The sequence below is a fragment of the Drosophila suzukii genome, unplaced genomic scaffold (genome assembly GCF_043229965.1).
Source record: "Drosophila suzukii unplaced genomic scaffold, CBGP_Dsuzu_IsoJpt1.0 scf_9, whole genome shotgun sequence".
Classification (NCBI taxonomy): Eukaryota; Metazoa; Arthropoda; class Insecta; order Diptera; family Drosophilidae; genus Drosophila; species Drosophila suzukii.
Genome location: NW_027255941.1, coordinates 150,870 through 168,393, shown reverse-complemented (window position 1 = coordinate 168,393; position 17,524 = coordinate 150,870). Strand labels below are relative to the sequence as shown.

Sequence of the window (17,524 nt, the reverse complement as noted above, 5' to 3'; positions counted from 1 at the left end):
TGTTTTTGCTAAAGCTTCTGATGTAATCATGGTGCACGGATATATATATATATATATATGTATGTATGAGAAAAGGAACCGTGTTCCGACAAACTTACCCTCTTTTTAATCCTGGGCGATGAGATCTCGACGCTCCGGATCCTGGGCTTTGGGAGATTTTATAATTGGTTTATATACATATATACGTGCAAGACTTGAAGGCGGTTTACAAAAACAAAACACAAAAATTATGTTACACAAAAAAAATAACACTATCGCTGTATAGATATGTATGTATGTATGCATCGTATGCGAGTTCCACTGAGGCACACGTCAGTTCCAATGCTCGGGCTGGGCTGGTCGGTGCAGCTCCAATTTCTTGTTCAGCGTATGTAATTGGGGGTTCTGTTTACACTTGCATTCAGAAATGCATGTACTCGCAAATTGTTTTTGATTGTTTTGGCGATTCACTTTTTTGTTTATAATATTGGAGTGCAATTTATTTATTATTATTTGTATTGTTTCTATTGTCTTTTTGCTGCTTTTATTGTCTTTTTGGTGGTTTCACTTCACTGTATCGGCTCGGCTTATGCTCCAATGTGGGTCACCACTTTCTCCAGGGTGTGATGTTGGTCGCGGCGTCTCTGAACAGAGCGCTTGTACATCTTGACCACTTTCAGGATCACTATAACCAGTAGTAGTCCAGCTATGAGCTTCAGGGTCCTGTTGACATCTTGAATATCGTCCCTGTGGTCAACGATCTCTACGTGATTAATCACATTGGCGGTGCTGTCGGCCACTTTGGAAGTTTCGCCGCCCATCTTGGGGTCTTTAGGCCATTCACTTGGTTCACTAGTTATTTTCGTCCTTCGGGATTTTGCTGGTTGACTTCCTCCAGATTGTGGTCGATCGCAGGACCGGTTATCGGGACTTTCTCCTGGGTGAAGTTGCTCCTAGGGAAACGTCAAGACATCCTTCTGGACACCAGCCTTCTTCCAGTCGTGGTCTGTGTTGATGGGAGTTGCACTTCTAGACCACCGTCATGGAGAGATCAGAACAATTTCTGTCTTTCTCCATTTGGCTGGGGTCTTTTATACCGGACTAGAGCTTTCGCTAGCCCCCATATTGGATGAATTAACTAGGTGTTCCCACCTAGGGGTACTGTTTCTCCATTTCCCCTATTTTAGGAGTCAATGGCCGGCTGGTGCACTTTGCCACCTTACTGGATTACGGTTACGAGCAGGTCGATCGTGGTCGTTGTTCTGGCCACGCGACACCCATGAGTTGCTTTTATCAATCGCAGTGTGGTTAGTCATTACGGCCCCTACCCTCAACTAATGGCAGTTGTTTTGCCGGGGTTAATCTTGGTATGGGGAAGGGCGTACGTAACACTTTATTACATTAACTTAAAGAAACGATTAAAAAAACGATTTTTTTTTATCAATTGATAGGTTTCGACGAGACCAATACATTTCAGTTAAGATTTTGTACATATCTAGCATGAAAATTGTCGGCGCAACAGGCTTGGGCGGTTTGTGGGCGTTAGATGGGGCGCGCCATATTTGCGTAAAAAACTTGCGCTACGTACAGGGCTACGGAATCTAAATCTGAGATCCCATTTCTCTATCTTTGATAGTTTTCGAGATATCCGCGTTCATATTTACAATTTTCTGAAGTTTGTGGGCTGTTTGTGGGCGTTAAAGTGGACGTGGCAAACTTTTTTTTTCGGTCAATCGATAGGTATTGATGAGACCAATACATTTCAGTTAAAATTTTTATTCTACCATAAAAACTGTAGGAGACACATTTTTGGGCGGTTTGTGGGCGTTAGAGTGGACGTGGCACGATGCTGAAACAAACTTGCGCTGCGTAAGAAGCTCAGGAATCTGCACGCCAAATCGCAATAGCCTAGCTCTTATAGTTTCCGAGATCTCAGCGTTCATCCGGTCTGAACTTTTTTTTGGGTCAATCGATAGGTATTGATAAGACCAATACATTTCAGTTAAAATTTTCTATCTAGCATTAAAACTGTAGGAGCCACAGTTTTGGGCGGTTTGTGGGCGTTAGAGTGGACGTGGCACGCTGCTAAAACAAACTTGCGCTGCGTAAGAAGCTCAGAAATCTGCACGCCAAATCGCAATAGCCTAGCTCTTATAGTTTCTGAGATCTAAGCGTTCATCCGGACAATCGGACATGGCATCCAGAATATATATACTTTATGGGGTCGGAAACGCTTCCTTCTGCCTGTTACATACTTTCCGACGAATCTAGTATACCCTTTTACTCTACGAGTAACGGATATGAATACAAAACGAATTTTTAAAAAATGTTAATATTAAAATGATTTAAAGATTTAATAGAAATGTATAAGTAAACATAACATTATAAGTAAATTCAATTTACTTAATTTTTCTATAATCAAATAATTTACTTCTATAAAAGAATCTTAGTGTTTTTCGATATACAATAATGCTCCTAAAATATTTGGGCATTTACATGTGAAAATTTTTCAGCCGAAATGTTAGTCGCTAGCCGAACATAACAGAGAGACGCAAAAGAAATAACGGATCGGCCGAAATTTGTCTCTGAGAGCGCCGAGTGCAGGCAGATTATAAGACCACAGGTTTGGTCGGTTGGTGGGCGTTAAAGTGGGCGTGGCAAACTTTTTGGATCAATCGATAGGTATTGACGAGATCAATACATTTCAGTTAAAATTCGGTGGGCGCCACAGGCTTGGGCGGATTGTGGGCGTGCCATATTTGCGTAACGAACTTGCGCTGCGTACAGGGCTACGGATTTTAAATCTGATATCTATCTTTGATAGTTTCTGAGATATCCGCGTTCATACTTACGATTTTTTGAAGTTTGTGGGCGTGGCAAACATATAAAATATAAAATATATAATATATTTCAAAAACAAGAGTTTGGGGGACTTTCAATATGTTTGTCCCTGTGTTTGTAAGTTTGTACGAATACCTTTTTTGTCTTAGCGTCCTGGAACATTCTGTGGAAATTTAGAAGTTTGAGATATATAACTTTTGAAAAAAACCGCTAGTTCAGCGGAAATTTCAATAAAGGTTTTCAAAGGATCTTAAAGTTTCAAAACAACTAATGCTATAGGTCGCTGAAAAGGTAGTTCAATGCTATTAACGCTGCCTTTGTTTTAATTCTTTAAATAAAAAAGATTTAAAGTTGTTTTGAGATACTTTTTAACCCGTTACTCGTAGAGTAAAAGGGTAAACTAGATTCGTCGGAAAGTATGTAACAGGCAGAAGATCGCGTTTCCGACCCCATAAAGTATATATATTCTTGATCAGGATCACATCTGTCCGGATGAACGCTGAGATCTCGGAAACTATAAGAGCTAGGCTCTTGGGATTTGGCATGCAGATTCCTGAGCTTCTTGCACAGCGCAAGTTTGTTTCAGCAGCGTGCCACGCTTACTCTAACGCCCACAAACCGCCCAAAACTGTGGCTCCTATAGTTTTGATGCTAGAATAAAAATTTTAACTGAAATGTATTGTTTTCAGCAATACCTATCGATTTAATTGCCACGCCCACTTTAACGCCCACAAACCGCCCACAAACTTCAAAAAATCGTAAGTATGAACGCGTATATTTCGGAAACTATCACAGAGAGAGAATTGAAATTTCAGATTTAGATTCCGTAGCCTTGAACGCAGCGCAAGTTTGTTACGCAAATATGACACGCCCAGAAACCGCCCAAACCAGTAGGCCCCACAATTTGTATGCTAGAAAACAAATTTTAACTGAAATGTATTAGTCTCGTCAATACCTATCGATTGATCCAAAAAAGTTTGCACGCCCTCTCTAACGCCCACAAACTGCCTAAGCCGCAAGAACCCATCTAGTGCCTACATTTTTTAAACTTTGTAAGAATTTAAATGAGATATTGTTCTTATTATCATTACCCATATACATGCCAAAAAATTTTTAAGTCTGACCATTCAGTAAAAAGTTATAGCCAAAATATAATATATAATATTTTGCAGTTCAATCGAGATTGACCACCACATGCGGCCCCTGCTATTTTCACTAACACGCCACCTAGCCGCTAGGGGCGCTATAGGCTCTTTGGCGCTTTAGGCTGTGTGGCGATATAGAAGAACAAGATGGGTGGCACTATAGGCTAGGTGTGTTAGTGAAATGAGCAGAGTTCCTTTAAACATACCTCCAGTGTGGTAGTCGACGGTCTCGACAATCAGATGCTGCAAGCAGCAAAGCGATTGCTCACAACCTTGACAGCTATATGATATACTTCTCCGAGATTTTCATATCAGTTACTCGTAAAGTAAAAGGCGAAAGGCGAAAAAAGACGAATCTGGTATACGATTCGTCGGAAAGTATGTACCAGGTAGAAGGAAGAGTTTTCGAACTTATAAAATATATATAATATATAATCTTGATCGGGATCACTAGCTGAGTCGATCTAGTCCGTCTGTCTGTCTGTCCGTCCGTATGAACGCCGAGACCTCGGAAACTATAAAAGCTAGAAATTTGGGATTTGGCATGCAGATTCTTCAGCTTCCGGGACATCGGTATAGATCAAGAATATATATACTTCATAGGATGGTAAACGACGAATCTAGTATAAGAAACAAGAAAATCACCCCTATGATTATTCAATCGGGAAATTATCCCCAATATTATGGAAAGTTTTTATTTATATTGCAATTCTTGGAAAACAGCCGTCTTCAACTTTTTATCTTCAAAATGGTACTTAAAGAAACTAACTTTGCATAAATTTAAGTAGAAGTTAATTCTTAATATTCGTTTTCAATAAGAATTTAAAAAAAATTTGTAATCCATTTTAGAACATTTTCCATTTTTTGTTCTGTTTTTCATATATTTAAATATGTATACACATTTGTATGAATGTTGAATGTATGTATACGTATATATATTGCAAGAAATTCTATTATATTTTAAAAACAAATATATTAAAAATTATATTAAAAATCGATCGATTAACAGATAAACATTTTAGTTAAGACACTAAAATTTTCACTTTCGCATACCAACCAAACCCCCAAACTTAAAACAACCCCCCCTCTCTCGTTCTTCTTACCACCCTTCCTCCCAGGCCAGGATCCACAGTCCTTTATTCGCCTTATATAAGTGCTTATCAAGAGAAACTCCCTGTCTGCAGCTTACACTCTCCTCTCTTCAGAGTAAGTGTGTTCCGTTACCGGTGTTCCATCTTATACGCCGCTACAAAGAGAAGGAAAGTGTCGAGAAAAAAAACGATTCCTCTCTTAAAACTCAATCCACCCCAACCGTATCAGTTTTAGTGAATATAAAGTGACGTTGGGTTGGTTTTGTTTGTGTGGGCGGGTTGGGTGGTGAAAGGTGAGGTTTACAAATGTAATCAATAATGTTACTTATTTAATAAAACTATTAAAGAGGCGTTTAAGGGCAAGTGAGCAATAGGTTATATCGTGTAAATACTCGATACAAAGACTCTTTTGCTTTATTGAAAATTAAATTATAGGTGGAAAATAAGGACTCTAAGACGTATTTACAAGCTAGAATTAAGGACTCACCTGTCACAGCAACCACTCGAACTCTTTCTACTCCTCCGCAGCCGAACACGATCCACATGCCACACACAGCGCTCTTTGGCTCTCACTGAAGAGCGTCATCTGATTGTTTCGTTGAGTTGCGCTAACGTCACCCAAGGATATCTCAACTGGCTCTCGACCGGGGTGTGCGTGCAAATGACTTTGTGGTGCTCGAAGGGGCAGTTCCATTTGTCAGCCCAATAGTCGTTGCGAAACTTTTGTTGGAGAAGTTAGTTGCAGACCTGGCGGTGTTGCGCCAATCGGTTATCGACTATCGTCATCGTCATCGCAAGTCGCGTGCATTTGCGGCGATGGGTGGAAGTGACGGGGCACTGACTAGTGCTTACAGTATTAAATCATTTGCAGGATTCTCTGGTCGTTCGAAAGTCTAGGTGGGCCCAGACCCATACACTTTCGTCACAAAGATATGGCCTTGCTTGCTCTTAAACGCAGATAACTAAATTTAAGCAATGTCAATTTAATTATTGGAAAATCAAGATTTGTTTCTGTTATTTGGCTTTTTAAATATCTTAATGTATTAAAGGGTATTCACCGCAGTTGGGATCGATTAAATACAAAACTTAAGAACTAATTTCTATAAATTTGCAGTATTATACCCAAAAAATTAATCAATTTCATTCGAAATTCTGAATTATTAAAAGCATGATATTCCCAAGAGTAGAAATTAATATATCAAAAAAAATTAAGTAAATTTGTAATCTTGTGTGTTTTTTTTCTATAAGAGCTATAGGATATAGTTACCCGATCCGGAAATCTGGGTCGGAAACGTCACCTTCTCTGCGTTGCAAACTTCTGACTGAAAGCATTATAACCTCTGCAAAGGTATACAAATGGGACAAGTCGCAGGGCTATTCCTATAGCTCCCATGGGAACAATTGATACAAAATTTAATCAATATCATCGATTAAGATTTTATTATTTTATTTATTTGATTGTTTTTATCCCAGCGCTTCAAGCATGTAGCATACTTATAAGTTAAGGCGCTAGTCACAAGTAATAAGTTATGAAAAATGTAAAAATGGATCTTAAATAAGTGATGATCTTCGCGTTTGTAATTTTCCAAAAAGTTAAAATTGTTTAGCAGATGTTCTCCATTATATTTAACAGTTCGCTCATCTTTGCTTTATTAATTATACCCGTTACTCGTAGAGTAAAAGGGTATACTAGATTCGTCGGAAAGTATGTAACAGGCAGAAGGAAGCGTTTCCGACCCCATATATATATTCTTGATCAGGATCACTAGCCGAGTCGATCTAGCCATGTCCGTCTGTCCGTCTGTCTGTCCGGATGAACGCTGAGATCTCGGAAACTAGGAGAGCTAGGCTATTGAAATTTGGCGTACAGATTCCTGAGCTTCTTACGCAGCGCAAGTTTGTTTCAGTAGACTGCCACGCCCACTCTAACGCCCACAAACCGCCCAAAACTGTAACTCCTACAGTTTTGATGCTAGATAGAAAATTTTAACTGAAATGTATTGTTCTCAACAATACCTATCGATTGACCTAAAAAAAAAGTTGCCACGCCCACTTAAACGCCCACAAACCGCGAAAACCTGTGACGCCCGCAATTTGCATGCTAGATAAAAAATTTTAACTGAAATGTATTGGTGTCGTCAACACCTATCGATTGATCCAAAAATAATTTGCCACGCCCACTCTAACGCCCATAACGCTTAAATCTGTCTACCGCCGGTAGGTGGCGCATTTTAATCTCGCTTTGCTGCTTGCATATCTCCATTTCCCTTTGAGTAACAGGTATCTGATAGTCGAGGTACTCGACTATAGCGTTCTTCCTTGTTTTTTCTAATAAGCACACATCTACAAATTTTTGCGGCTTATTTTAAAACATTTAACACCTTAAAAGTAAGACACACACAATGACATACAAACCAATTTCTGGATTTTCTTGGAGCACAACTTAACTTGAACCTAACATAAGATAGACTTTCACAAAATACACAAGAATGGTTTATTCGATCAAATTTGTTTAACGAAAAATTGTTGACAGGAAAGTTAATTATTAATATCTCAATTTAAAGTATGTTAAATACCTTCAATTTCAAAATTCATTTCAAATAATTCAATTCGGAGCCCTCTAGCTAACACTTGATCTTTTTAAAGGGCGTTTCGAACAAGAGAAAAAACTTTCTGTGCACAGCTGCGTTGCGAAAATGAACACGTGTTCATGCTTGCAATGCTTTTTTTTAGAAAGTACCGTAAGATTCCCTGGTAAATACGATATACCATTGAGAGGCTTAGACTTTTGGATACACTTTGTTTACTTTTCGTTTAAATTCTTCGACGGATACACTGTGCAGTGTTCGGAAAGAATTTAACACTATTATATATCCAAAAATTTTAAAAAGTCAAAATGTTCCAAAAAACAATTTTCTTGAAATTGAATGATGATTTTCTAAAACTTAATGTAAATTGCATTAATTGCATCTTTGAGCGTATCAATAATTTTTCAAAGGACTTTACATTTTTGTTATTTTGAGTCGCAATTAGCTGCATCATATCAGAGTAATGGTTACACAGAGAAAATAAGAGTTTTTAAAACGCCGATTAAAAAAGTCATTCTAAAATAAAAACTTAAAAAAAATTTTAGTCATTCAAATTATAACACTTCAAACTTTAAGACAATTTGTTAGTACAAATGTTTCGAAAAGTCATAAAAAAATTTTACAGTGACTCAGTAAGACACATACTAAAGTTTTCAAATTTGGTAGCAAAATAAACATTTTAAATAACAAGAAAGGAAGTTAACTTCGGCAGGCTGAAGCTTATGTACCCTTGCAGTTATAATTATTAAATTTAATTCGAAATTCTTAAAAGTACAAACAAAATATTTGCAATAATATAAGATAATATGTCAAAAAACACCGAAGCTATAATTTGTTTCATATTATTCAAATTCAACACTAATTACAAAATGTTATTTCCAAGCTTAGGAGGTTATACGTAAAAAAACATCAAAGATATAACATTAAAAAAAAATTTTTTCCGATTTTTCCTATGGGAGCTATAAGATATAGTTGTCCGATAGAGTTGTCCGGCTGGTTCCGACTGGTTCAGCCCGATAGCTTAAAACTGAGAGACTAGTTCGCGTACAAACGGACGGATAGACGGACATGGCTAGATCGACTCGTCTAGTCATGCTGATCAAGAATATATAAACTTTATGGGGTCGGAAACGTCTCCTTCACTGCGTTGCCAACTTCTGACTGAAATGAATATACCCTCTGCAAGGGTATACAAATGTTCTCCTATATTTTGTAAAAATATCCGTTTTGAACTTTAAAGATAAAATTGGAAAATTTTAAACACAAAAATGTATTTTTAGTAATTGTTTTCTGGAACTTAAGATACAAACGAATTTCGTGAGCATTGACGACAATGCTAATGGCCGAAAAGGAAGTAGTCTATAATGAAAATGATTTTAGCCGTCACACCTACTAGAGGGTCCGTCAAATAAATGCGTACATACATATGTATGCATGCATATGGGCAAATCCGAAAAATGGTCAACCAGGACCAAAACCAAAAAATCTTCAAAGTCATCGAATTTTTTGCGTATTTTTTTTTTCATAATTCTGTGGAACCAAAGCATATTTCATTTGAGTTGTTGAAGAAATTTCCCTGAAAACTGAAAAAATTAACTTTTTGTCATTTTTAGCTACTTTTAAAGGCATTTTTATGATTAATTCTTTCGCAAGGAAAACATATGATTTTTTTGAACTTTTTCTAGCAAATCTTTTTATTGTAATCTAATAAGAAGATAAAAATCCAAACAGGGCAAAAAAACTTTCAATTAACTGTTAAAAAAACAGCATGGAAAAATCGTACGTTCGCGACCGGTACTTAATTCAATAAAAAAAAACAAATGAAGATATTTCCTTGGGAACAGACTCGAATGAAAGCTACATGAATCCATTTTAAAAGTAAATTTATTGCTTTAGAATATTCCGTCCTAATTCGCAGATATTTGCATTTTACTAAAGTAAGCCAAAGTCGACTTCCATTTTGTGTACGTTCGCGACCGCATGTTTTTTGCCAATATAATGAAAACGATGTCTCAATAAATCCCATCATTTACACTAAGCAAAGAACTAACAAAATGCTATCGAATAGAAAAAAAAGAAATTCAGAAAAGATTTTTTTTCATTTTTTTATTTGCACTAAGTCCGTACGAACGTACGTTCGCGACCCCTGGAAATGCCCATATATTCATACACAATTTAATAACACAAAAAAAAAAACAAGGAAGAACGCTATAGTCGAGTACCTCGACTATCAGATACCCGTTACTCAGCTAAATGGAGATATGCAAGCAGCAAAGCGAGATTAAAATGCGCCACCTACCGGCGGTAGACAGATTTAAGGGTTATGGGCGTTAGAGTGGGCGTGGCAAATTTATTTTTGGATAAATCGATAGGTATTGACGACACCAATACATTTCAGTTAAAATTTTTTATGTAGCATGCAAATTGTGGGCGTCACAGGTTTTCGCGGTTTGTGGGCGTTTAAGTGGGCGTGGCAAACTTTTTTTTAGGTCAATCGATAGGTATTGATGAGAACAATACATTTCAGCTAAAATTTTTTATCTAGCATCAAAACTGTTGGAGTTACAGTTTTGGGCGGTTTGTGGGCGTTAGAGTAGGCGTGGCGGTCTACTGAAACAAACTTGCGCTGCGTAAGAAGCTCAGGAATCTGTACGCCAAATCTCAATAGCCTAGCTCTCATAGTTTCCGAGATCTCAGCGTTCATCCGGACAGACAGACGGACAGACGGACAGACGGACATGGCTAGATCGACTCGGCTAGTGATCCTGATCAAGAATATATATACTTTATGGGGTCGGAAACGCTTTCTTCTGCCTGTTACATACTTTCCGACGAATCTAGTATACCCTTTTACTCTACGAGTAACGGGTATAATAAGGAAGAACGCTATAGTCAAGTACCTCGACTATCAGATACCCGTTACTCAGCTAAAGGGACAAAAGGGATATGGACATATGTCAGCAGCAAAGCGAGATTGAAATGCGCCACCTACCCGCGATCTCAATATATGGTTATGTGGGCGGTAGACAGATTTAGGCGTTATCGGCATTAGAGTGGGCGTGGCCAACTTTTTTGTGGTCAACCGGTAGGTATTGACGAGACTAATACATTTCAGCTAACACTTTTTTCTAGCATGAAAATTGTGGGCGCCACAGGCCTAGGCGGTTTGTGGGCGTTAGAGTGGGCTTGGCATCTTCTCTCTTCTCACTAACTTGCACTGCGTACAAGGCTACGGAATCTAAATCTGAAATCCCAATTTTCTATCTTCTATAGTTTCTGAGATATCCGCGTTCATATTTAGGATTTTTTGAAGTTTGTGTACGGTTTGTGGGCGTTAAAGTGGGCGTGGCTAACTTTTGGGTTAATCGATAGGTATTGATGAGGACAATACATTTCAGTTTAAATTTTTATTCTAGCATCAAAACTGTAGGATCCACAGTTTTGGGCGGCTTTTGGGCGTTAGAGTGAGCGTGGCACATTGCTAAAACAAACTTGCACTGCGTAAGAAGCTCAGGAATCTTCATGCCAAATCTCAATAGCCTAGTTCTTATAGTTTTCGAGCTCTCAGCGTTTATCCGGACGGACGGACAGACTAGGCTAGTGAAACGCTTCCTTCTGCCTGTTACATATTTTCCGACGAATTTAGTATACCCTTTTATTCTAAGTGTAACGGGTATAATTATTCCAGCCGCCAGCGCAGGTCAATTATGATCGAGCGGAAGCACACGTATATATATGTATTTAATTTAGAATAAAAATCATTTTAGCCACCAGCACTGGTGAATTATGATAGAACAATAAGCTCAATTATATAATTCTAAAATGGAACACAGTTCAATAAGTGTTAACGAAATGCATCACTTCTTTTCCCTCTAGTTCTTCTGTTTTCCGTTTACCTTCGCGAAGCTTTGGTAGCGTCATGCAATAGTATAGGTGTTAGCATGCGACTTGAAGGTATAGATTAGGCTTCAAAAATATGAAATGCACTCGCCTAACTTCAAAAACAGTATCGTTATTACCAACGTTTCAATTGGTAACATTTAATTTAAAAATCGCGCACCTGTGCGCACACAATGCACATTTGCGCGTTTGCACAGTTATCCAAAAAGAGTTTCATAGAGTCTGTGAATAGCGTCTGAGCGTCATGCAAGAAAGAAAAGAGCGAGCAAAATGGAACAACTTTTGCTTAGTTTTGGCATGAGCCATTTGGATAAATAATTAAAAGATGAATGAGTGACTATGTGTTAATAAAAAGTTGAGCTATTTATCCGTAATCCCTTAATTGATGGGTATGTGTTTTTAGACGTTGGAATACAGTACCACCACTTGAATCACATCGATGATCGAGACATTGCTAACGCTATATCCCATATAGGTGATCGCGTCGATTTCAGACTAAAATTGTTCGAATGGAAAGAATGTAAAATAGGATTGCAATTTTAAAAAAATTGCCATTCATGAGTATGTATGTAAACTACGTGTTGTTAACAGAGTGCAACTAGCCTGAGGAATCCACAAAAAGTTATTTTTGGAGGAGTGGTAAGTACATGATTCTGCAATTAGTTATAACTATGGTTAATATTTTATAATTTAGACTCTCTCTGAATTGCTACACAAAGCGCATATGGAACTGCAATTCTGAGTTTCTGTAAAGATCACGATATTCTTACTGACTCTAAGCGAGAAAAGCTAATTCAAATCGTGTTGGTAAACATATTTCTTAACAGTAAGAGCCTCGGTCCAAGTGATTTTAGTGTTATTTTTCGTGAAATTCTAAACGTGTTTCTAAACGAATAAGACCTTTCTGTAAGTTATATAATCCTTTTTTGTATTTTTATAAATATATTCGTTATACCAACAGGACTATTAATACCACGCCGTGGAAAACTGTATACGAAATAAACAAACACCAAGCATAAGAAGAAAAAATTCGACGAAAGCCAATTACCCCAAAACGTTAATAACGTCGAAATTACAGAGGTTCTAGATGTTTCGGAAAACTTGCTAGGTCTAAAAGAGGAACTTTGACTTTCACGTCATTTAAATGATTGGGATATCGTTTGCGATAGATGGTCTCGTTTATAGAAACTTAGACAATCGCATCTAAAAACTATGAGCAATTTCGATTTCCTTGTTGAATGGCCACTTTTAAAGGATGCACGTATGCCAGAATTATTAAATATTGCTTGAATAAATATATTTGATTTGTTATACCCTTGCAGAGGGTATAATGATTTCAGTCAAAAGTTTGCAACGCAGTGAAGGAGGCGTTTCCGACCCCATAAAGTATATATACGCAAACTAGTCTCTTAGTTTTAAAGCTATCGGGCTGAAACTTTCCCAAAAGTTTTATTTCTTTTGCAGGTAGTATATAAGTCGGAACCAGCCGGATCGGACCACTATATCTTATAGCTTCCATCGGAATAATCGGAATAAAAATTAAAACAAGAAGGGAAATTAACTTCGGCAGGCCGAAGTTTGTATACCCTTGCAGGTATAATTAATAAATTTAATTAGAAATTCTTAAAAATACAAAAAAAATATTTCCAATAGTATAAGATATTATGTCAAAAAACACCGAAGCTATAATTTGTTTCATATTATTTTCCCAACAATTTTGCGATCGCTCCTATGGCAGCTATATGATATAGTCGTCTGATTTTGATAAAATTAAATTCGGAATTCAGAACTAATTAAAAAATGTTATTTCCAAGCGAATTTTCGGAGTGGTTTTCTTATTTTTGATTGGATTTTCCCTGCTTTTGCCGGCTAGAATTGTAATCAATCTTCCTACCTTAACATATACTACTGCCGCATATGCCATTTCAGACGCGTCTGCAAACCCGTCAAGTTTAACAATCGAATTTAATTTACTTTGGATCCATCTAGGTATTATGATTTTCTCTAATAACAAAATTTGTTCTTTATAGCTGATCCGTTCTTGGGCATTATCTTTTTATAACTCTTGATCCCAGCTATTTTCAGAAAACCAAAGTTTCTTCACAAACAGCTTTCATGTAATTGTTACTGGCGCTAACCATCCTAAGGGTTCATACAGTTTTGGATAAAGTGGAAAGTACTGTTCGTTTATTTTCTTCTTTAGCATTCCCTAAATTAACGTTAAATTTAAATTTATCCTTTTGGGGTTCCCATTGAAACCCCAATGTTTTCACGAACTCATTTTCTTTGATATTTATTATCTTATTGTCGCCAGTATCTTATACTACTTTTGTTATTTCATTCTTATTCAAAATCCATTTCCTTAAATTCAGATTTACTTTCATAACTTCGCTACAAATCTGCTCTATAATGTTTATGGTACTTTCTACTGAATTGGCTCCTATCATAAGATCGTCCATGTAGAAGTCATTTTTGGCGTGGCATATTCGTGTAACAAACTTGCGCTGCGTACAAGGCTACGGAATCTAAATCTGAAATAATAATTCTCTCTCTTTGTTAGTTTCCGAGATATCCGCGTTCATACTTACGATTTTTTGAAGTTTGTGGGCGGCTTGTGGGCGTTAAAAAAGGCGTGGCAAACTTTTTTTAGGGTCAATCAATAGGTGTACAATGTACACCTATGTCAGAAAACACCAAAGCTATAATTTGTTTCATATTATTTCCCCTCCACATGATAACGTCGTCAGATTTTCATAAAATTAAATTCGAAATTCAGAACTAATTAAAAAATGTTATTGCCAAGCGTAGGAGGTTACATGTTAAAAAACACCGAAGCTATAATTTGTTTCGTATTATTTTCCCACCAATTTTCCGATCGTTCCTATGGCAGCTATATGATATGGTCGTCCGATTTTGATAAAAATAAATTCGAAGTCCAGAACTAATTAAAAAATGTTATTTCCAAGCGTAGGAGGTTATATGTTAAAAAACACCGAAGCTATAATTTGTTTCATATTATTTTCCCACCAATTTTCTGATCGTTCCTATGGCAGCTATATGATATAGTCATCCGATTTTAATAAAATTTAATTCGAAATTCAAAACTAATTAAAAAATGATTTTTCCAAGCTTAGAAGGTTATATGTTAAAAAAACCCCAAATACTACTTGCAAAAAAAATAAGACCTTTGGGGAAAGTTTCAGCCCGATAGCTTTAAAACCGAGAGACTAGTTTGCGTAGAAAAGGACGAACAGACGGACAGACGGACATGGCTAGATCGACTCGTCTAGTCATGCTGATCAAGAATATATATACTTTATGAGGTCGGAAACGTCTATTTCACTGCGTGGCAAACTTCTGACTGAAATCATAATACCCTCTTCAAGGGTAAAAATATAATGTCTTCTTCAAAATTATGTGACACTGTCATACCTTACAATATTTATTTTGACGATTTTCAAATTAACAACCAGCTTGGGTCGCATTCTTATTATATATGTGCTTGCTTTTATAGTTTTCCTACCATTCCTCAACATTTACAGACAAAGCTAGATTTTGTTTTTCTAGCTCCATTAATTTCATCAAAATATTTAAAATTTATGGCTACGAAATTTGCCTTAAAGAGTTGATTGAACAATTCAAAGTTTTAGAATCTGTTATTGTTATTAAAATAATATTGCGGTTATTATCCATCTCTGCAAACGCAGATTTCCGCATGTCTTCCATAAAAAGATGTAAAATAAATCTGACATGTTAATGTTTCTTAGATGTCAAAACTGACTTACTAGGATTATAGCTTGCCTTGATTAGTCTGATCCTTACACATGAACTAATATGACTGAGGCCGTTGATATATTTTCTCATCCATCCTACCTATTATCCTTCGATCACAAACAAATCTCCGTAGTTTAACAAAGAGTTGAGACGACAACAAAATTAAAAGTCTATACTCTTCAAAAAGTTTAGAGCTTCCGAATCACATTCCACCCTTTCGAAATACTTAAGCAGCATTAAACAACAATTAAGCTCGTTGCGCGATCCAGATTACAAACCGGATCCAAAACCGTTTTATAATTTTGTCAACACAAAACGTAAATCTGTCAGATACCCATCATCGCTCAAATTTGAAAACTTGGCCGCAAATACAGATCGGGCAATTGCCTGTCTTAAGAAATCTGCAATTTTGCACATATATAGAAGGAGTCGTATGTTATCCCACTTCATAATAATGGGAACAAATTAAACGCATGTAACTTCCGAGGTATCTCATAGATCTCAGCAATTTCGAAGCTGTTTGAAAGCATTATTACACCCCCTTTGCAGCATTGTTGTAGGTCTCTTATATTCTGATCCCAACACGGATTTGTAAAACATAAGTCAACGACATCAAACCATTTGGAGGCTACTTCATTTGTTAAAAATGAATTCGAGAAAATTTTTCAGACTGACGTGGCTTTCACTGATTTCAGTAAAGCATTTGACTAGGTAAATAAGGCGCTTCTAGTTCAGAAAGGAAAGCGATTAGGGTTCCCGTGTTATCTCCTTAAGTTAATCTCCAGTTATTTGAATGACAGGACACAAAGATTCATTTTTAAAAACTCTTTTTCATCCCTAGTCTACCACAAGGAAGTCACCTTGATCCGCTCCTTTTTACATTATTCATTAATGATCTTCCTCTAGTTCTAACAAAGTCACGTGCACTTAGGTACGCGAATGAAGTTAGGTTGTGCACCCAATATAATGAGCCCACGCAGAGCCTCACTTTACAATCGAATCTTGACTCATTTCAAACTTGGTACAATGATAATAAATTGAACTATAATAGCTCTAAGTGCGAAGTAATAACCTTTTTCGTGCAAGCCCCTACTACACCAATTATACTCTAAGTGGTTATCCCAAACTTAAATTTGTGGCTTTCATAAAGCCAGAGGTGTGCTTCTATTTATAAAGCAGTGATCCAAGGAACTTAATTGCCCTTACGTCACAAAACCTTGTTCATTTTTGTAGCAGGATTGCTACCTAGTAGAACGTATGTATGTATGTGTTATTGTATTCCTTCTAGATCATTCTTGTACGTTCTAAGAATAAGTTGTTGTTGTTGTACGAAGGCGCTCACTGTTCTCTATCTCTCTCATCGCTCTCACACTCTTCCAATGATTCGGGGGTTGATGCGGACAGTGTTATTTTAAATGTCATTTCGCTTATTTCCGTTCAAAAAAATAAAAGCAAAACAAGTTTTGTTTTATGATTGTATTGTCAGTTTTTTTAATTTTATCGATTAATCGTACAAAAGTCATATTTGTTGCTCGTATTTGGGTAGTTTTTCGGTTATAAGTTTTGGTCACACTGAAATTTTGCACAAATTAGAAGCAAAATTTGCGCGATTTGTGGTTAAATTTTGATAAATTTAAGGCGTGGCTACTTAAAGTGCCAACTGACTCCACAGATATGGACTACGCCTTCATGGCAAATGTTGCCATGATTATAAACTTCCAAACAAATACCTTGCTTTAGTTAAATCATCCGCCAAATACACGGAATCCAATGACGAAGTTGATGAAATAATTTCTTTACTATAATATATAAACACAAATAAAATTCTGCTTATTTTTAAGCTTTTTTATTTTTATTTTTAGCTTATTCTAGTTCCTTTTTCTTTCAATCTAGCTTATGGTGTCTCCCAAAATCTGGCAACACTGGATGCGGATCGTGAGCTGAGAGCGAGAGCAGTTGAACGCCGACCGTGATCCTGAACAGACGAAGTTGTAAAATAAAAGTGAAGACTGGAAGTACGTATATATATTTGTGTTGGTGTTTAACTTTGGGGGAATACGTTATGCCCCTACAAAATCAGAATTGGGCCGATCACGAGCCAATTAATTAAAACAATAGTATAAAAAAAGAAAATCAAAATGGATTTAAACAACGCGTCGATTGAACAATTAAAAAGGTGGTTGAGTGTATTGAAGTTATCAACAAC

General features: G+C 36.8%; 2 long non-coding RNA genes across 4 annotated transcripts; one reads left to right on the top strand and one right to left on the bottom strand.

Moving 5' to 3' along the window:
- Positions 1 to 2,852: 2,852 nt before the first annotated feature.
- On the bottom strand, positions 2,853 to 6,360 carry LOC139355150 (uncharacterized). The gene is made up of 3 exons (XR_011605871.1): positions 6,324 to 6,360; positions 5,544 to 6,018; positions 2,853 to 5,211 (listed from the first exon to the last, which is right to left on the bottom strand). It is a non-coding gene; the product is annotated as an uncharacterized lncRNA (long non-coding RNA).
- A 5,091-nt stretch (positions 6,361 to 11,451) lies between these two features.
- LOC139355120 (uncharacterized) lies at positions 11,452 to 17,285 on the top strand. Of its 3 annotated transcripts, XR_011605852.1 has the most exons (5): positions 11,452 to 11,933; positions 12,020 to 12,183; positions 12,239 to 12,450; positions 12,506 to 12,805; positions 17,212 to 17,285. It is a non-coding gene; the product is annotated as an uncharacterized lncRNA (long non-coding RNA). The 3 variants fall into 3 exon arrangements; XR_011605853.1 differs by lacking the exon at positions 12,506 to 12,805 and having other exon boundaries at positions 11,464 to 11,933; XR_011605854.1 differs by lacking the exons at positions 12,239 to 12,450; positions 12,506 to 12,805 and having other exon boundaries at positions 11,466 to 11,933.
- The last annotated feature ends 239 nt before the right edge of the window (positions 17,286 to 17,524 follow it).